Source organism: Dryobates pubescens, chromosome 22, assembly GCF_014839835.1.
Source record: "Dryobates pubescens isolate bDryPub1 chromosome 22, bDryPub1.pri, whole genome shotgun sequence".
NCBI lineage: Eukaryota > Metazoa > Chordata > Aves > Piciformes > Picidae > Dryobates > Dryobates pubescens.
Genome location: NC_071633.1, coordinates 15,614,210 through 15,635,628, shown reverse-complemented (window position 1 = coordinate 15,635,628; position 21,419 = coordinate 15,614,210). Strand labels below are relative to the sequence as shown.

At 43.7% G+C, this 21,419-nt stretch overlaps 1 protein-coding gene across 6 annotated transcripts in view; it reads left to right on the top strand.

The window, feature by feature from the left end:
- Nucleotides 1-214: 214 nt before the first annotated feature.
- PTPN5 (protein tyrosine phosphatase non-receptor type 5) overlaps nt 215-21,419 on the top strand; it is a 72,529-nt gene continuing 51,324 nt past the window's right edge. For 3 of the 6 annotated variants that reach the window (XM_009899969.2, XM_054171652.1, XM_054171648.1), the window contains exons 1-2: nt 1,069-1,244; nt 5,192-5,354. The gene's annotated coding sequence lies outside the window, so the exon portion shown is untranslated. Of the gene's footprint in view, nt 506-930; nt 1,030-1,068; nt 1,245-5,191; nt 5,355-21,419 lie in introns of those variants that run through there. The other 3 variants (XM_054171650.1, XM_054171651.1, XM_054171649.1) reach the window with 3 other exon arrangements.

The window sequence follows — 21,419 nt, the reverse complement described above, 5'->3', positions numbered from 1 at the left end:
ACCGGCGCGCCTCTGCCGCCCCAGGGGCCTCACTGCGGCGGCGGCTCCGGCTCTCCCGGGGCCGGGCGCTCCCGCTCGCTGCCTGGCTGTTTCATTCATGCTTTCTCCTTCGCCATCTCCCGCTCCGAATGAGGGGAAACGGGAGCGCGCGTGGGCGGCCGCTGGAAGGCTCCCTGTCAGTCAAGCGGCCGAGCTGAAAAGAAGGCGAGCAAGGGAGAAGGAGGGAGAACAGCTTTCCCGGGGGAGGGGGCGGCTGTTGTCGCTGCCAGCCTCGCAGCCCTTCCCGGGGGCATCTGCAGAGACTGGGTGCGGGGAAGGCGGGAGGGGGTTTGCACCACAGACCTTCCCACCTCAGGGGGAAGCGGCTCCTCTCTTGGCCGCTCATCACCTGTGCCCCCTCCTCACACACCCACTCGGCGGCTGCGGGGCCCGGCGGCCTCTCTGTCTGGCGGGAACGCCGAGCGGAGGGGTCCATGCCTCTGGCGGAGGGGAGGCCGGGCTGCGTGTACGTGTCTGACGGGGGCTGCGGGGGCGGTGCGCCAGCGGAGGGGAACCGGCTGCCCCCCGCCGCAGGGCGAGCCCGGTGTGTGTCAATGGCGGGTGAGGGTGGGGGGGTCCGCGGGACGGCGGCTCCACCTCAGCTCTCCCCGGGACTGGGGAACTGCCCGGGGCTGAGGGGCGCTTGATTGTCCCAGTAGCAACCGCACCCCTGGGGGTCAGTGCTGTGAGGGTGCTTCGAGGAGAGGCGCGAGGCAAGTTGTAGCTGTTTTAACGGCCGTAACGGTTTCGGGGCCCGGGGGGAAGCGACTGAGGAGAGAGGAGCGGGGGCGCCGGTGCAGTGCGCAGTGGGGCTGGGGGCTCGGTTGGGGAGAGGCGCGGCGTGTGAGGGAGGGCCCACTGCCCCCCGCCACGCCGCAGCGGGCGGCTGTGCCTTTGTGCTCCCTCCGCACCTGAGTGCGGGGCTGGGAGGGACGGCGCAGGTGGAGGCGGGCACGGTAGGCAGCGGATCTCCGGAGCCAGGAAAGGGAGGTAAGATTGTGCCGTGCTGCGGCTCCCGCTCCTGGGGCTGCGTGGGGCGGCTGCACGCAGGGAACTGCGCTTTGGGCTGGCGGCGGGGGCGGCGTACAGAGCGGTACAGGTCCTTTGCCTGGCTTTTTCTGTAGCCGCTTTCCATCTTGTCCTGCAGCACAGAAAGAGATGCAACAGCAGCATCCCGGTCCCCCGGGGAGGGCCGGTTCTCGGAGGTGGGCAAGCAGCATCAGCTTAGCAGAGGGGCTGCCAGGCCAGAGCCAGGGGCTGGGGAGGGGGGACAGCCGGCGGTGCATGTCCGCTACCGCTGCCTCCACGCAGCCGCCCGCGAACCTGCGAGGAGCGCTGCGGGCGGCCCCGAGGCGCCCGCTCCCCTCTTTTGCCCGCGGGGTCCGGGGAGGGGCGGCGGCAGGCACAGGGCTGGGGGCTCGCAGCGTCAGTTTTCTCTGGTTTCCTCCGCAAAGAATACGCCAAGATAGGCGAAACAGACGCTGGTGTGTGCGCTTAGCCAGTGTCGCAAGGGAAGGACTGAGGAGGGTTGGGGGAGGCTGCTTACAAGCCGGTAGAGTCGGTAGTTAACTACGGGCTGCAGTTAGAATTTTAGCAGCAACAGCTTTGCGATGCTTTCCGGGAATATTGCTGCCTTTGAAATGATGTGACAGGCAGCCTGTGGTACGCTGCTACTTGCTACTAGATGGCAGTGCTGAGAGCAGGATAGTTGCGTTGTAGGCAATGAAGTGTTGGGAGGCTGGAGACTTATGTGCAGCTGGATTTTGGTGGAGTTATGGGGGGAAGAGAAGAGGCTTCACATCTGCCCATTGAGCTTATTTGTAATTAATAGGATTTTATTTTTTTTCAAACTTTACATATGATTGTCTTGTTATGCAATTAGCATTTGCTGAGACTGACTGCTACCTTTTACTTGCGAAGGCAAAAGGTATGTAGTAGGTTATGCCTTGGTGTTACAGTGTTACTTGCGGAGTTTCTGACGTTTGGATCCAGCTCCTCTGGCTGCCACCTGAATAACAAAGATTTACAGCTGAGGACCGGATTCAGTGCTTCTGTTAGAGCAATAAATTACTGATTGAAAAGAAATGTGGCTGCATTACCCTCTTTTTATTTCATAAGTGTTGTGTACACAGTGAGGAAGCAGTTTCTTGGTTTAATCACAGTGTTACGTTGGGCAGGTTGGGATAGCTTCCCTCTGTAAATTACCCAGTGAATGAATCAAGTTCAAGTCTTGGATAGACTCAGAGCTCCCGTTGATTGCAGCAGAAGTGTGGTACATGACGAGGTGCTGAGTTTTACTATGTGTGGTATTTGAAGTATGAATGTTTTTATCCTCTGCTTGCCCTACACTTGTTTTCCAGTTTGTTTCTTTGGAGTAGCAGAATGGAGTGCTTTTGCCTATGTTTTCATTGATCTATTTGAATTAGGGTTTTATATCTGAAGTCAAGGGTTGTTCAGGGGCTCACTATGTGCCCACTGAGAGAGAGACAATTTAGCCTGTTGACTTGAATGCCAATAAAATGGACACCAGAACTCTTACTTTACATCTGCATATATTGAGTCCTAGTGTTTTCAGTAGGTATGTGCAGGAAGGTATACATATGATGTTTACTTGTTTAATCCCTCTTTTAATTGAATAGGCATTATTCTTTGTAGCATTTTTGCGTTGGTTTGGAGTTTTTTTTACTTCATTTAGCCTTGTTGTTGTGGTTTAAGAAATAAAGTGTTTGAAGTGTTTGTCACTCCACTGCAGCAAGAGTTGCCAACTGGATGTCATGCCTGTAAAACTAGAACAAGAGTCTTTAAATAGTAAGAACATCAATTTAGTAGCAATTTAGTGTGATAAATGGTACAATACACAAGAATACAAATCTGAATGATTATAGCATGCATCTTTTGATATTAGTATTGCTAAAGTACAAAGCAGAAAAGCAATTAAATGCATTCAACTTCTAAGTACCTCAGCTGTTTGGAAATGGAAGAGCTGGGTTTTGTTACATAGCTCATGCTTTAAAAAAAGGGGGGTGGAGGGAGGGGACAGGGGAGAGAAAAGGGCAAAATCGTTATTTACTAGCATTCATTTTGTTTTCTGGATCTTAAAATTCCATTATGTAGCAGATGCTTTCCAGTATCTGCTTTCTCAGTATCTGGACAGGCAGATGTTGCTGCAGAAAGAGCAATTACATTATTTGCAGCCCAGGATAAAAAAAGGAGTTCTGTTCTGACTTTCTGCCTCTGCCTGAAAAGATCAGCCATTTAGCTCTGTTCTGGGCTTGTCAGCAGAAGAGATGAGAGGGGGAAGTTAAGTTAGCTCAACAAAGGGAATGAAGCTGAAGTACAAATTAGGAAATGTCTGTTTCTAGAACAAAAATGAGTAAATTTGCCGGACAGACTATGTTAAAGGATTCCCCTTGCTTGGATTTACTTTGCAATTGTCCGTGAATAAAACCTTGCCAAAAGTCAGGGAGTCTTCCTAGGGTTTATTGCTTGCTGGTTGTCTAACCAGATTGCTCTGTACCGTGGGATGCCTGTCAAAAGGCAGAAGAGGCAGTGGAGGCTGGAGCACTGTAGGCTTTTGTGTAAGAGGCTTTTTGAATTGTAGCTTTTTTAAAAATGCATGACAGAATCGACCTTTGAAGTTCTCTTTTGGTTCGCTTCTTATCCTGTGCAGAGCGCGGCAGGGTGTGACTGAGGAGACCCGAGATCCGACCTGTGATAGGACACGAGTTCTTGTTTAAGCTGACACTTTAAAGAGTTTATTTTTAGTTTTCAGATATAAAGTGTTTCTGCTTTTGAGGGTATTTGAAACTCCCTGCAAACAAAACATGCCAGTGAAACTTACAGACTGAAGAGTTGATTTGTACTAAAGCATCCTGAACAGAATAAGGCCAGAAGAGATGCAGAGTGTGTGTATGCTTCGATGTATGTGTGCTACTGCTTAGTGGGAGAGCCATCATATTCCAGAAAGGCAAGGGTCTTGAACGTCTCTGGAAGGTGACAGCATTGTTGTAATTCTCACTGTGGAGCTCAGGCACAGTAATTCTTTTTTTGGCTCTTTTCAGACTTCTCCCATAATGGTACAGAACCGACTTGATTTGTGATTTTAAACAGCTAGTACTAATAATTTGCATGTTAAAAGTCAGATTCGAGCTTTTGCATTGTAAGACTCCTGATGTGTGACCAGCTCGAATTACAGTAAGTGGTTCTGTATGTTCTTGATTTGTCTTTTTTCCTCTTAGCTCTTCCTTGCTTAGCGATCTGCCGCATGTAACCTGACTCCTGACCTGTTTGGGGCAGGAGCAGCCTTTCATCAGTTGTTTCCCTGGGGCTCAAAGCCTTGCTTGCAGCTCCAAGACTGATATAATATGAAGTAACAATCCAACCCTGATTGAAGGTCAAGAGTAGCTGTCCTAAATATTTACGATTTTAAGAGGTGGACATATTAAGAAAAAAATGCATTTTCTTTGTGATTCTGTGTCCTAACTACTTTCATTCTGTGTTTTACTGCTGTGCTCATGGGTGTAACAGCTAGACAGAATTTTTATAGCAGTGCTGACCTGTGGGCACAGCTGTGTGTGTTTAACGGGAGCTCTTGGTTTTGACACAAACTCAACGTTCAGGTACAGCAACTTGCTTAAGGTACAGGGACATTGTGGTCTCCCTTATCTCTCATCAGGTGAACACTTTGACTGGTGTTGTCAATTGCTGAAGTATCATAAAGCCATTTGGACCATCTTTTCTAAAAGGGTTGAATATGTGATGCTGGGTTTGAATAGCAGTGAGCAGAAGATCAATGACCATGGGTGATATGTGTTGTGTGCATGAATTTGTTTAGGATGATACCTATTCTCCTAATCCTCTGGGTGCAAATTTGGTACTTGTGGGTGTGCTAGAGATTCAGACAGGTTTTTTGAAAGCTTCAGGAAAAAGTCACTGCTAGATGTAGTGTGCAGAGCTTGCTTGCTAATTTTTCCCCACTGTTACATACACAGCTAACACATCACCATCCAAACTGATGTCTGTGTGCATACACCACTTCATCAAACTGCATAAGCTCTGACACAGCTAGTCTTAATTACACTGCTTTTTTAAATCCTTCAAGTATCATAACTCTGATATCACTAGAATTGTTCTACTGCTCATTTGTCCACAGATCATGTTTCATTAAAAGTGCTGATGAGCACTCAGGATTCTGAAGACAGCAGTTCTGTGCAAGATAAGAATGTTCCTTAAAGAAGCTGATGGAGGATAGAGGTCCAGAGTTCCTGGCAGACAGTGACAGCGTAAGATGGCACCGTAGTGCCAATTCAGAAATAGTAAGTCTGAAGGAGAAATAGATGTCCTTGACTTTACAAGAACTTACTGCACTGAAGAAACTTAATAGTGGGTTTGGGTCTGGTTTCAGGACTTGTGCAGATGTGTTGGTTTCTGTTTACACGGATGTGACCATGGAGCAACTAGGTTTTCTCTGTATGTGAGTGTGAATTTAATCCCTCCACAGTAGATGAAAAATAATTTATTTACCCTGAGGTATGCATCCATCATTTCTGAACTACTTTGTTTCTAGAACTGCTAGGAAATCTAGGAAAGAGATGGTGTTAGCTTTATGGCATGACTGAACCTACTGGTTCTAAAGCAGTCTCCATTTTGAAAGCTGTGTTTGAAAGATGCTAGCTCATTTGCAGAAGGCTGTTTGAAACCTGCAGCTGACAAAGGTTAGAAAATCACTGATGTCATGAGACATGCAAAATATTTTATACAGATGATGTCCATACCCTTTCAAAGTCTTTTTTTATCACTGAGTCTTTTTGCAGTATAGGTTCATATCTGTAGGCTACAGGTTACAAGCCAGGGGCTAGGACACTAACACTGAGTATTGTGCCTTGAAATGTAATTACGTGGTTGTACCTCCAATATTAAATACAAAAATAACACAATGTATTGCATAACTCCTCCTGGGGGGGGGGAAGAATCAATACAATCAGTATTAGTGGATATTTTAGTGCACAAGACCAGTGGACTTAGCTTTTCCATTTCAGAGAGTGGAAGAATCCTATTTCCAACTTCCATTTCTCTTCACCTTCATTATTCAGTTCTTGTAAGGAACACTAAATGCAGAAAGCATTTAAACTTGCAAAGTATGTTTCTATTTGTAAGCAGGCAGTACTCAGATCCTGTCTTTCCTTCCTATGTGACTCTGAGAGAGGCAGGAGATGGATGTATTTAATTGGGAAACAGAGAGCTAATTTACATATGGAAATTTGCTAACATTAGTGTACCAAGCTTATTTTCCACCTCTTACAGAAGCAGACTGTGAACAGGGGAATGTATATGTCTAAACACTCAGAACAGCTGCTCTGATTGGTAGCCCTGTATGGACAGACACGTGGAGCTAAATTCCTATTCACAGAATCACCAAGGTTGGAAGAGACCTCAAAGATCCTCAAGTCCAACCTGTCACCACAGACCTCATGACTAAACTGTGGCACCAAGTGCCACGTCCAATCCCCTCTTGAACACCTCCAGGGATGGTGACTCCACCACCTCCCTGGGCAGCACATTCCAATGGCGAACGACTCTTTCTGTGAAGAACTTTCTCCTCACTTCCAGCCTGAACTTCCTCTGGTGCAGCTTGAGACTGTGTTCTCTTGTTCTGGTGCTGGTTTCTTGAGAGAAGAGACCAACTCCCTACTGGCTACAACCTCCCTTCAGGTAGTTGTAGACAGCAAGAAGGTCTCCCCTGAGCCTCCTCTTCTCCAGGCTTAACAATCCCAGCTCCCTCAGCCTCTCCACATAGGGCTTGTGCTCAAGGATTGCATCTAAACACAAAGGAGAATAAAACAGCAAGAGGAGCCCAAATAGCAATGCATGACAAAAGCACAAAGAGCCTCGAAGTTCATGTGCTTGGGTAAAGGTACATATTTTTATCTGTAAACCCAGTGTGAGAAATGAAGGCCACTCCTTTGTTCTGTGCCTACACAGTGAGCAGAATACTTTACATTTAGAAGAATGCTTTCTATTTACAGTTGCAGCTGTTTATTCAGGTAACAGTGCATCTGGTATTACTAGTGAGCAGAGAAGTGACTCGCTGACATTTGATGCTTCTTGAAATGCATGTTTACCAGAATCAGAGTTCCACCTACAAATCACAGTCTCCTTAGATCCTGCGAGTTCTGTGTGTCTGCAGCTGTACCTATATGCAAGGGGTACAGATGAAGGGAATTGCATTTCGTGTCATTAAGAATTAGATGCTGGAAAACTGGTGCAAGAATAGGATTGTAAACTTGAGGCAATAAAGTGCAAAGAGGCAGAGGAGCAGACGTGGACAGTGGGAGCTGTTGGTGCATGAAAAGCAGTAGAGGCATGACAAATTACCTGCTTTAAAACAAACACACCCAAAAAAAGTAGCAAATGATTTGTACCTTTTCTGATAACAATCAGCAAGTGTTTTAGATTTGCTGTATAATATATGAGTTGTAAGTTGAGTTTTCATGTCCAGCTCCCAAGCAGTGGAGCATTTGCAGTGTGGGACTACATCAGCCTGTGAAAACCTTGAAAACGAGACTCAACAAGGTATTACACCAAATTCATTGTTGGCCTGCAAGTTAAAATGTGTAGTGAATTTGTAAGGCAACTGCAATTTAAATGGGGAATACTTTAGAAAATAATACTTTTATTTGGGACATATGATTTGGAGTGGTTTTATTACTTGCAGTTATTTAATCTCTTCCTTTCAGATTTAATTTTTATGACCTGCATTGTTTCTGACCTTCTTAGAAAGCAGAGCCTTGAAAATTTCACATCCTTAAAGACTCAAAGCTTACAGGATTGTTTGTATTTACTAAGTTTGTACACAGCCTTTTTTCCTTATCAAAACTATCTTACTCCATATGTTACCATTTAATGTATAGTTTAATTCTCCACTGATCTCGCCTCTTAGCAAGTGCAGCTTAGATGAATTTAGATGATTAATCCATTTGGACAAATGTATACCTCACTTGCAAAATGAGGTATCTCAGTTTTTCCCTAGTTCCACACCCCAGAAAGTATTAATCCTCATAGTTTCTACCCTGGCAGACAAATATTTCCCTTTTTCCCTGCAAATAGTTACTACTCCCCTTCAGTGGGAGAACATACTGTGTTTGTAACACCAGCAGTATCATGAGCCTCTAATGGTATCTTAGTGTTTATTAGGAAATACAAATTCTGGCATTTTGTAACAATACAGAGCTTTTTGAGATATCATTGAATAATCAAAGTTACTGAAGAAAAAGCTTAGAATTCTGCACATTGGGAATGCTTGTGCTGGACTGTGTCTCTCAGGTGCTATAAATAATAACTATTTTCATAATGGATGCCTTGCAGTCTGTAAAAGCAGGTCAGTTCATTTACTACCTGCTTTCTCTTCCTGCTCTTTCAGTGGCAGATTTTTAGCAACCAAGAGCATTGCAGGCATTTTTGGGTGGAAGTGCTAATTTTATGAATGTGAAATAATGGGAAGGCTCCACTGGAGTATAACAAGGTTTGGATTGTCTTGGAAAGCAGGATTCAAAAACATGAATCCTTATGAGCTTGGGATTTCCCTTTTCTCCACTCTTGTAAGATTCAGGTTAGGACAGTTAGAAGCAAGTTAGGGATCTCGATTCAGCCTCCCGGAGAGAGTATTTATTTGCTAGAGATGTTGTTTGAAGCATTCCCTTGGATACCACTTTTCAATTTACTGAGTTCACTGAATTACAGTTGCCTGTTTGGGGTGGGGGGCTAGTGGTGGTATTTGTGGGAGTTTTTGCTTGTGCTTTGGGGGTTTTGTTGTTGTTTGGTTCTTTTCAATACAGGTAAACAGGCTTAATGTGTTTTCTAGCATCATCCAGAGATTCTGGGAAAGGGAATCTATTTCAATTCATCAGCCAGTACATTTTTTTCCATGATGATTTCTGTACAGCCAGCCCTATATACTTTCAGGAGCAGAGACTTGCTGTTTCTTTCTGTACCTTGACTTGTTGAGTATGACTAGATTTGTTTATTTCCTTTTGCACAACATCTTCCATTTGGTACTCCAACAGCATCTGTTCCCTCGTTTTCAGTCTCAGTAACAGTGCTTCTTACCAGCCTGGGGCTGGGCTGTAGCTGTCTCCTTAAGGAACAGAGCCTCCCTTGCCAGTACAGATCACTGCCACCATTCCATTACACTGACCAAAGCATTTACTCCTTAAGTTTGAAAACAGCAAGCCAGAGAGGTGGAATAATTTAAGGAGCTGTCTTATTTCAGTCCTCTTCTAAACATGGAAATCGGCGCCTGCAAACATTTGTGAGAGGAAACCTTGGCACAGATATGATCGTTTCTGTGAAACTGCAGATGTGACTACTTTGTTATGAAACTGCTGGGAGCTTTGTGAATTATTGTAACAAATCCTGTGACTAAAAAGCATGTAATGGCTATTTTATTCTGCTGGTGACTGCTTCTGCACTTCAGAGCCCGTTTAAAATGGCCACGTAATTAAAACAGTTAACATTTGCTTTGAAATTGGAGGGGGACTTCTTGCATACTTTTATGAGGCCTGACTTGCACTGACATAAGCAGTTGAGTGCCCAAATGCTGTGTGTGTGTAGCCTGTTATTTATTGCCTTAAACCATTTTTTTTCAGACCCTCAAGTACTCTCTTCTTTGTGGTAAATTACTGCAAGCATATGTAATGTTCTCCATGCTTTACAGCATCACTGGTTTCTTAATTATAGATTATTTTTTTCCCCCCTAAAACAGGCACTGCCATTTGTTCTTATCCTCCCTCTCTTCTGAGCTTTAAGCATCATGTACAACGTTATAGCTCCTGAATTTTTTAGGAGGCACCATTGTCTTTGCCCCTGCAAATTTCATGTGCACTCTCTGGCACTCTAGCCCCTCAAACTCCTGACCAGACACGCTATAGATCTTGCTGCTTAATATAGTTTTGCCTCTTTACTGCAGTTCTGCATATTGCCAGTGGGCAGCAGATCCCAAATGGAGAATCAGTGCCCTGAAGTTTTACAGTGATGCTAGCTAATGAGAGGACCAGCAATTAAATAACAATATGTTTTATCTGCAATGTATTCTGTGCATCTTGGAACATCAGTTTTCAGTCTGTTATCCTTGAATGGTTTAGACAACATTATATTGGCTTGTACAAGATTAAACTGAGGACTAGTGCTTTGTATTAGTCCTGGACATGACTTTATTGTTACATAAAGACGTTTTAACTTCCAAAATGGTGCCAGTGGTAGACACTGATTCAGGCAAGGTGCTAGTTCCTGTGTTAGGAGAGAGGAGGCTATGATCTCTGTACCCAGGATTCAGAAAAAGATTCCCTTCTGCTTGGCAGGCTTGCTTAGAAGTCAGGGTCTGCTAGCACTGTACCTGGCTTTACTGTGTTCTGTCATATCCTACTGGCATTTATCTGGTGGCTGGGGATTTGTAAAGCTGTGGCTATGAAATTGCTGATTATTCTGGGAAGAGAAGGCAGTCCAAAGCTATCTGGAGTAGTGGCTGCTGTCATTTGGGAATATATTAAGGCATCCCACTTACTCCCTTGGTTGTTGATACTGAACAGAAGAAGAAATCGAGAGCAGATCTCTGAGCTGATTTACTGTCCTTGAAACTGGATGTTTATTCCAGTTTGGAATACAGAGTTTTCTATCTGTGTTTGCAAGCATTTCTTCCCTAATTTTTATAGCTCATACCATTCCCTGCTGTTCTGTGCATGGCTCTCATCCTTCCCACGTCTGTCACCTCTCCCAGCCCAAGTGTCATCTCTTCTAGCTATGTATAACTCTCTATTTCTCTCACAAAGAGCTGAGTAACCTTCTGCCACAAAGGCTTCAAACTAAGGAAGTGCAAACTGCCCTCTTTGTCCACTACATCCTCTCAGATTAGCAGCTTCTGCTTGATGTTGTCCAAGTATGAAAGAATCAGCTTTTCCCCAGAAGCTCAGGAATCCTTTTTTGTGAGGGACTTTATCTTGGACTGAAATGAGCTGACAGCCACCATTACAGGATACATAAAAGAATCATTTGCTTCAGATTTTTTTCCTCTCTCTTTTGCAAATGATTGCTATGGACATCATGCTCTCCAATTCTGAGGACACAGTGGGTATTTGGAAATGCCATCTTGAAACCAGTTTTGGGCCCTGGAAAATGCCACATTAATCCAGCCAGCTGTTTCTAGGCCATTTCCTAAAATACTGTGTCTACCTGCTTGTGATTGCCAACTGTCCTCTTTGGTTGCTGCATGATTTTAGGAGCTGATGCTTTATAAGTTACCAGTGAGAGAGGTGAGCAGGAATCTTAGATTCTGCTAACATGTCAAGTTAGATAAAGCTTTGCATAGTGATTCACACGATACTGGTCCTTTGTCCTAGAGAAGCTGTTGTTGTTTTTTTCCCCCTGTTGTTGTTTTTTTCCCCCTGTTGTTCAAGAGCTGGCCTAAGATCTTAGCTCAGTGCAAATTTTTAAAGCTCCTTTGCTGTGGTAATCTCTTATTGTTCATTTTAGAGCTGCTAATTGATGATAACTGACTGCTTAACCCATTTTGTTTGGAGGTTTCTAAACCTGGCACACTATTTCTCAGTGACACTGGTTGATGTGGAGAGTGTTTTTGGAGGAAGCAAGGGGACTGGAATGCAAAAGAAGTGGTTTCTCTTTTGCATCTTCTGTGCACAGAGATGCTGTTAAAAGCAGTGTCTGGAAAGAGTGAGAGAATAATTGTTCCTGTCCCTCTCTGCACCCACCAGGCATTCACATTTAAAGAATATCAGGCAGAAGCAGAGTCCCATCTGCTGATGTTCCCCCTTTGCATGAGATAGTCCCTTAAAGAAGGGACCTTACATAGATGACTGTGCTGACCTGTGTTTTCTGTGTATATGTCATAGCATATCTGTGGGTGTGTTGTTAAGTGCTGCACAGAAAGGAGAAGGGAGAAACCAAATCATTGCTAGGACTGAAGAAACTAAGCAGCCCCTTCAGCTCTATGCAGGTCGCTATTTCTAAGCAAGGGTTTAGCATCCTCACAAAACTTGGACCAGGATAACTTTAAGCTTCATTTTGAGGTAACTTCTCATTCCTTCTTGTGTTGAATTTGATGGCAGAAACTTCTCAGATGGTGGAGGGAACAAGATCAGACTGTGTGGTAATGGCTTATGGGTTGTGAAATCTCCAAGCCTGTCCACGCAAGCAGAGGTATATTTTCTGTCTGAAAGGATCCTGATGCTCTTATGAGGGGCAAAAGCTGTTACTCTGTTTTGACTTGAAGTGGTGTCTAGGGAGAGAAAAAGCCAGTATTGGCAGCAGCTTCTTTTGCTTTGAGCATTATGTATGTGTACTCCCCAGAGAACTCATTAATTTTTAAGGCCATGGCAGCAGTAGGCTAAATGGGTACAGCAGTGATGCATGGATGGTTTGAGGTGCTGCATTCATCCTTTTGGGATAACTGCTCCCTTCAGTGACATGTGGCACCCCAAGATCAATGGGGCAATTTAACCTGAGAAGGCAGCTATTTAGTAAACAGGAAGATGCTGTTTGGTACAATGGTAGAAATAAGAAAACTCTTCTCTTTCTGGAGCATTGTCTGCTCTCTGATCAAATCCTTCCTAAGATCAAGTTACCATGCTAGTAAACTCAGCTTGTTTTGAGGAAGGGAGGAATTATGAAAGGAGGTCAGTCTCACCATGGTGTGTGTTGGGGGGCTAGAATTGTGTGACAAGCAAGTTCTGAGTGACAGTATGCTTTCTAATGTGCAGTTTGCAGTCAGGATGAGTGCCTTGATTGTTGATTTACAGGGTCTTAATGTTGTGAATGGATAAGTCATTGAAATCTGAGTATGTTAAGGGTGGTCATATTTCATGTACATATGGCCTTTTTGTAGCTGATGCAAATCAGTCAATACTGTCTTAATATGGGATGCCTTATCTCAGGCTGGGGAGCTCCTGAGTTGTTGACCTAAGTTGTTACACTCAGCTTCCTCTGTAAGAAAAGTCATAGCAGACTGTCACTGCCTTTTGAGCTACAGCTCTGGACTCCAGAAGCAGCACACTGGTTTTTCCAAAGGTAGGTGCTTTCAAGGGCTAGTTATCAGTACCAAACCAGCAAAGCCCAAACAAAGGAGGCCATGGCATGGCTCTCAGGCTCTGACACCATTTTGTTGTTGCCTGTACACACATTGGGGAAGGATAAAAGGGGGATCCTCACATGCCCCACTGGTATTTGGCTGGGGTTCACAGCTGGGACAAACTTACTTGGAGTCAAGGTCTGAGACACTCTGAAGGCTGTTCTTGGGCACATATGCACCTCTGTCAATGATACAGAATAGGGGCACCAGTGCCTGGACCTCAGGACAATGAAGGATGGAAGCAGTCAGCAGATGATACTCCATTTGGTACTGAAGGCCCTTACTAGCTTTATTTTGATCTTACAATCCTTATTTTTAACCAAAAATGACAAGACATGCAGACAGACTGTGATCCAGACACTCATTGACATAAACAAGTATTTGGACAACAGTAATCTCTCATTCTTTGGGGGGATGCTGACCATCCATGTGTCCCACTGAGATCAGAGTCAAGGGCATTTACTACCTTCTCTGCTTTTGGAAATTGAATTATGTCTGCTTGTTCCTTTTCTTGCTTTTTTGGGGAGTGTGTTTTCAAATGAAAATGAGAAATCAGATCTACACCAATACTAACACTTTCTCTCCACCTCCCTCCTAGAGTCTCTTTGTGGACATGAATGCTGTATATCATGTCTCAGTGAGTTTCAGGCTAGGTTTGCTAACATAGATTTAGGGATTTATGGTATAAATGCTGACACAGCCTTAACTGGCCTGTTGCAAATGTGACACTATTCATTAAGGACTCTCTAGGGTGCAGTACACTCCTTAGTGGATTAGATTCCTGGAAATTTAATGGCAGTTTTCAAACTGGCATCCACTTTGTCTTCAGTACATCTACAAAGCAATTCTGATGATGTGAGAGATTCTGTTTTACTTCAGTTTACTTTCATGCTGCACCTTAAGCAGGAGCTGGGGAGATCCTAGAGAAAGAGTAGAAAAACAGAATGTTTGGTGTCTAGTTAATCTTCTAGAAATTAAGCAGGATATTCATACCCAGCCCTCAGCAACCAGCTGAATTCCTATCTCACCTGTTGGTGAAGCTCAGCTTGGAAAAGGCACCTGAGATTTGTGTAATTCTAGCTTTATTTCTGAGTTGTTTTTATTTGTGGGATGCTACAATACTGTGTGCTAGTTACAGGTTATCCATATAACAGTGCAGTAACTTCCTTGACTTCGTGTAGATATTGATTCTGGAGTAGCAATCTTAAAGTACTCCTCCTACTGTGACATAACTTGTATCTGTGGGCAAGTTAATAAAAGTTGAATAGTTTTGGAGAGGTCTAATTGGCCTATGTAGAAGAAATTCTTTGGTGTATAATTGCTTAGCTAAAATGTCATCTTTTATAAAGGTCAGCATTTATTTTGTTGTTACATACTACCTTGCAAAGTGTGCCACCCTTGACTTAGCACTGCTTAAGCTCTATGAATGCTATGAACCATGAGCATTTTGGCCACCTCATCTCATGCCATATGTTTTGCTAGTGTGATGCTTGTTCATCAGCTGATCAGGCTGCTTTGATGGAGGTTGAATGCTGAGAGGTCATGAATCCACAGTAATAGTTAACAGTAAAACAATCTTCAGAGCACTAATGCACATGAGAGCTGGGAAAAAAATATTCCAAAATTAAATAGAGCCCAGAAACATCCTTATGAATGTGTAAAGACTGCTCTGAGCTTGCTGGATCATCCTGAGTAACACTGTCAACACCTCTTTCAGCATGAAACAAAGGAATAGCAAGCAGATTCTGTGTGCCTTCAGATGGCCAGCTCCTGCAAAGTAGGAAAGTAGATGAGGCAGTTAGGATCTGTGGTGATAGGCTGATCTGGAGAGATTTGTATTTTGCTTAAAAAGTCCCCAAGAGAATGAGTTTGATGCAAGTTCCTAACATGAACTTAAACCATCTAGCAAAAGTGGCTCAAGCGTTTCCACAAACCACTTAACAAGCTGTCTGGACATGTGTTGAATTCAGAGTTACAGCACTTGCATTTGTGCATTGCCTGTGATTCATTTTTGCTCTTTGTTACTTATGACCTGTTCTCTGGCTCCCACAGAAGCATGCAACCATTTCCTTACCTGAATCAGCTTAGAATATCATGAGTAGTGCTGCACTGCTCAGATTAGGGTTCATGTGGGTGGAAAGGGACATTATATAATTTGAATCCAGCAGTTTAAGGGGTAGAGGGAGAAGGAAGTGATGGCTGTGCAGACATGAGTAGACATAAGGGTGAAGGACTGTGTGGCAGGACAATAACTCCTTTTTCGTATCAAATTTCTTTGATGCAGCTGCAGTGTATATCACATGGGGCAGTGCTAGTGACTAGAAGGTGTTTATTCTCTGTTTACCCTCTTAGATGACCTTGAGAGACTTCCATGGATTGTCGTAGAGCTGTGAGTCTGGGCTCAACACTGTGCACTCTGCAGATCTGGTGTAAGAGTTCTAGGCAGAAGAATGTAGTAATTTTAATGCTTGTTGTTGTGTGTCATGAAAGCCTGTGGGAAGGAATTATCCTTGCTGCCTGGAGATTGAGCTGAGGAGAATATTGTGACCACTTGTAGTGGCTGGCTCTGCAGCGGGGTTTTTGTCTGTTATGTGGGAGGCTTAGGTTTCATCAGAGCGGAGAATTTAATTTCCCTGTTTCACTGAGGCTGGATTTTTACAGGAATGTAACTCTGTGTACCTTGCAGAATCTGCAGGAGAGCAGAACTGATTTGTGTTGAGACAGATCTCCCACACGGCTGTGAAAACAAGTGCACAAATTCAGAGTAGCTGGGAGTAAATTTGAAGTAACTGTCATGGAGATTGATGTTCTCGCTAGGAGTTAATCTAGCTTTACATCAGGGTAACTGTGACCAGAATCTCCCAGGATTCGTCTTTGCTAGACTTCAGTAGCTCACTAAATTAATTGCTAATTAACTTGAGATGGTTATTGTGGATTCTTCCCACATATTTCTTTTGTCTTACCATCACAGAATTTAAAGACATGGAGCTCCTCTAGATCAGACCAGATCTTACCTCCTCTGAATTCCTGCTTGTCAAAAGCTGTTCTCTTCAGCTAGCTATAATACAGTGAGCGCAGTCAGCAGGTATTACCCCAAAGCCCTGCTCCTCAGTAATCCAAGTTTGTGCACATCTGGGGCAAGACCAGCAGAGATGTGGCAGCCCATGTTGCTGAAGGCATTTAAAATAAGGAAGGGGTTAGGAGAGATCCAACAGGGTAGTCCCAGACTGCCCTTGAAGGTTGGCCTTGCCGGTTTCCGTAGTGGAGACTTGTCCTTGACATAAATGCAGTAGTCAGTGTTAAGTGGGTTCTCCGCTGAGACACTACCTCCCCTCAAGACATTTCTTGCCTTGTGTGTCAGAAAGCAATTGAATTTGTGCTATCTTAATTCTGTACAAAGCAACTTGTTACACAGTAAAATACTAATTTGCAGCATCTGGGGCCATTAGGTGGAAAACTGGACAAAGCGATTCCTTCAAGCTCTGACAACATTGAGGCACCCTGGAAATCTGCCTTGTTCCTTTCCTCTTTACAAATCATCAGCAGCACTGACACACCTTTCTTGTGTGTGTTTGAAACTGGGATGGGATTCATGTGATCCTGCTGTAGTCTGGGTAAGGAGCTCTGGTGACAACCTGACTTGAAAATTAAATTCAGGTTCTGCTCTGGCTTCTTCCAGAATGGAGGTAGAGAAGTCAAAGCAAGCCAGCTGAGAACCTGTAATGCCCTTTGAAGATAGTGAAACGATCTGTGTTGGGGTTGAAAGAAACTAAATTAGGCTTCTATTCAATAAAAGGTCCTTAAACCTTTTCTCAGGTCTCACAAGAAAAGTCTAAGCACGTGAATCTAAAAGTCGCCCTTGTCTTTACAGGTGTACTTAAACTTCTGCTCCTTGGGCTTCACTTGGAACTGATCTGTCTCCTAACAGCTTGTAGCTTGAGTTGGTCATACTGTCTGTGAACATGCAATGAAGATGGAAGAATACAAAATAAAGCAGAGATAATCTTTCTTGCCTGCATGAGAAAGTAAAGGCATTATGCCAAGCAAATATGCGCATTAGATGACTAACAGAGCTCCCACACTGTCAGTGTAGGCAGGGAATATGCAGTGCAGCCACATACGTGTCTCAGAACCATACTGAGTGCTTTTTATCCTTAATGTTTGATTTTGTTTTTAAATTTGAGTTCAGATCCTTGAGCAGGATGTTTATCCCTGTGCACAGAAAACAATATTGGTCATGGTTTTAATATGCAGCCAAGTTTTTTTTAAACTACTGGCTGACAGCTGAATTTCCAGTGACTGCTAGAAATGGCACTAGGGTAGCCATGCACATAGCATCTGTCATTACCTGAGTTTGCCCTTTTGTAATGGCTGGGAAAACCCTTTTGTTCTTTCCAGGGAGAATGTTGCTGGGGGCTTGATCTCTCTTCTTTGATTAACTTGGTGTGAAGTTTTCACCAAGCCTAGTCTGCTGTAACACAGGATTTGAGTCCCGTTTGATGCTTGCTTAGCCAGAGTTCTAAAACACACCTGCAAGTACTGCTGAACTGAACAGCCAGGGAAGTTCTGTAAATCCCTGCAAGCAGAGTGCAGTTCAACTTTGCATTTTATCTAGCAGTGAGCTTTTGCTGAAGATGGTCCCCTTTTTACTCCTCCAATGATGACTAATCCACCCCTCAAACTAATTAGTTTTCTATCAGTTCTTCAAGCTGAAGCAGCAGCCTTCTTGCTGCCTAGGTAGAGAAGATAGATGGGTATGCAGTAGAGTGAAGAGGATGAAGCAAACGCCTCTTTCTGCAGCAGCAGAAGGTTAAGTCATCATAAATGCAACATGAAGCTAACCTGAAGTGTTGATGTTTGGATAGTAGTCTTACTTAAATTCTTCAAGAAATATTAAGGACCTACTGAGCTGAGAACTCCAAAAACACAGAATGAGAGAAAGTCTCTTGAGCTGAATCTTAAATGGAGACACTGGAAACTAAAGACAGAATCCAAACCCACCAAGTTACAATTCTGTGGCCTGACAACCAGATGATCAAGTATTCAGTGGTTGTTGGGACTTTGGTTGTTTCCAGAGATAAAATTTGTCCAAATTTATCACACTTTCACTGGCTTGAATCATAAGCATGCAGTGTTTTATAACGCAGGCTTCCAGAGTGCAGGTAGGGAAAGGCAGAGGTCTTCTGTCTCTTTTCAGGCCTCTCTCATTGACTATAGCATCATCTGTCAGTATCCTTCTAGCACTTAATAACTTTTTATCTGTTGACAAACTGTTTTCTAAGATTTCAAGAAGCAATGAAGCCATGTTTCCCTTACAGAACTACTTAGTAGCCTGCTTAATACAGGTTTGCCTTTGTTTCCTCTGTTATAAACATCTGGTGCTTCTTTCTCGAGCGTCCTGAAAGTTGGCATCTAGATCCAGCTGCTTTTATTTTTACCAGCAAAAATGTCCATTGTGTGGACTAGCAGTTACAAAAGGTGGTGTGAATGACTGGAGTGAGAGTCCACACATAGTCTGCATTATATAAACTGTGCTTTCCACTCAGCTAGTTAATTAAACTTGAGTTTCAGATCCCAAGACACAAACACTTACATGCACGCTTTGGTTTAATAACATGTTTCTGTTCCTCTGCCCCAGGAGACTTGGCCCTGTCTTCAGATTTGTCTGCCTTTAAGATGGAGAAAAGGGAACATGAGGACAAAAGGAGAGCATGTGGCTTTCTGTAGTCTGTTTTCAGGCAAATACTTTTCTGATTTGGGGGTTGTAGATGGAGGGAACATCATATAACACAAAATTGCTACAAATTGCCTGAATTACGTGTTCTTTGGACTAGATTCTAGGCCTTTCCTAGGGAAAGAGTGGACAGCAGCAATAGAACATTTTACAGTTTTGTGTTCTGCTCTCTGGATTACTGTTCTGTGGTGATGCTCCTGCACATTAACCTCCCTTGCTGCTGTCAGTGCCCAGCTATATATCCAGATAATGGTACACACACTTTTTACTTGTATCTGGGCAGACTATGCCAGTGTTTTCAGCAAAATTAACTCGCAGCTTAAAAACGTGGGGCTTTGCTCAGAAAGAGCGCAAGAGAGAGTCCCTCTTGCTTCCAGGAAGTCGGCTGAATGTGCTGCTGACTACTCGCTAGCAGAAGTTTTGCAATTGCTTATCAGTCCTCTGTGACACAACCTTTAGAGGTTTCCCGCAGAGCAAAATGAAGTGCTAACATCTTCCCTTAACGCAGAGCCTGATTTTGCTGGCACTTATGCGCATGAATAAGTGCTCCTGTGACTGGTTTTAGCTGCTCGCGTCAGGGTAAGGAACAGCACACGACTTGTGGAAGCAAGATCCTGCAGGTGTATTGCCTTTGTTTAAGGTGACTGGTTTTCTGTAAAACTACTCTGCCTTCAAGGCTTTCCTCAGTCATGGGCACGTGGCAGCATGCTACTTCTATGTCAGTATAAAGTAGGTGCAAAAGTGTTCTCATATTTGTTTTGCTTTGACACTAGCTGCAAGGTGTAAGGTAGTTGGGAATAAGGCTATGTGCATTTTCAGAGACAGGAGTGATTCCTAACTGTCCTTGCTTTAGTGGTATTTCCTTCTGGTCTTTGGCATGCTGTTAGAGAGCCAGAGGATGGATGGTGTGTGTGTGAGGCAGTAGATGGCTTTATTGCCTTCAGTAGTTTAAAAATGCACTTGTCCTGAAGTTACATGGTGGGAGCAAGAGGAAGCAGAGGAGGAATGCTAGAGTTTAGAGGCAGTGTGGAGGAAGAGACAAAGTATGGAGTGTACCAAGGCACCTGTACTGAAAGAGACTGCAGAAGTTGTGTATAGCTTAAGACAAGTTAACTCCTCCTTTCTTGAAGCTGCAAGGGCTTGTGAGATACAGGCCTTTGCCTACAGCTTCAGCATTAGTTCTTATTCATTTGACCCCTTTGGAAACATCATGGTGCCAAGTTTCTTGCACAGCATTGTGTGTAAAGAAAACACTTCTATACCAGCATTTGAATATTGTGGTGGACTGTATTCAGGAAGGTCAAAGAAAGCATTTGTTATTGCAGACGGTTTCACGTTAAAAACTAAGATGTGTGATCAAGTTACCTTGTGTCAGCTGAACCACAGGAACTATCTGTACATCATCTTAGTCTGCTTTAGTGAAAGCACCGAGCAATTTTTGCTTGCATTTTGGCAATCTTGGCTTCTGTTTGCATCGGATGGAGAGCATGGAAAGTTAATTACACTGCCACTTAACAGAAGTAATAACTTCATATACTGAAGCCCAGGCACTTTGTGTCAAGATGTGGTAGCAAGAGGAGAGATGTATGGAGAGGAACAGCAGCTTTTATTAGATCACTTGGTGTAGTTTAAGGATATAATTTGGCCTTCAGTAGTGTGTCAAGAGGCACCGATTCATTTTTTTTCTCTTTGGCTCCACTTGGGACTCGCCTGCAAGACATCTTTTCTGTGTTTGAGCTTTGACTGAAGAAAACACATGAGGAAACAAACTTAATAAAACCATCTAGCTGGAAATAATTAGTTGTCATCTCTTCCTGCAAGGGAGGGAAGAGAGGTGTTTCTAAGTGGCTATAAAAGCGTAAATAACTTCTTAAACCTAGAAAAATCAGACATAAGCATGAAGAACAACTTCTGGATTGTGTTTTGATGCACACTCTGTGCATAGACAGTACTTCTTATCCTTGGACCTGCCTAGTTCCTCCATAATGTGCTTTCATTACAAGTGAAAGACCTTTACAGCAGATTTTCTCCTTTAATCTGGCAGTCTCTTGTCCTGGGTAGCAGAGGACTGCTAAATGCTGAAATGTGCCATATCTGTGGGGATTTTTGAGGGGTGCCTCACATGGGACTCAGGCTTTTACCTGGCTGCTGTCTTGTTGTATCCTGGTGTCTTCTAAGAATGTGATTTGCTTTTAAATACATTTTGCTTCCAACATCCAAATGTGCTTGTCTATATGCAGTGGTCACCTCAGAGGTGAAGTCTGGCTATCTAGGTGGTCATTGATTTAGTAGCCTGTTTCAGAACTGGAAAGATCAGTTTCTAACACAACAAACACTGATTTCAACAGGAGGATCTCTGTAAGAGAGGGCTCTTTCAGGATTTAGTCCATTATACTCTTGTTTTTCAGGAGACATCTTGGTTGGGTTTGTGCTTCAAAGTGTGTTAGTATCATAGAAAGAGTTGTATTGATTTCTGTGGGCTTCGGATGAGACACTGAATGAACTGGCCTG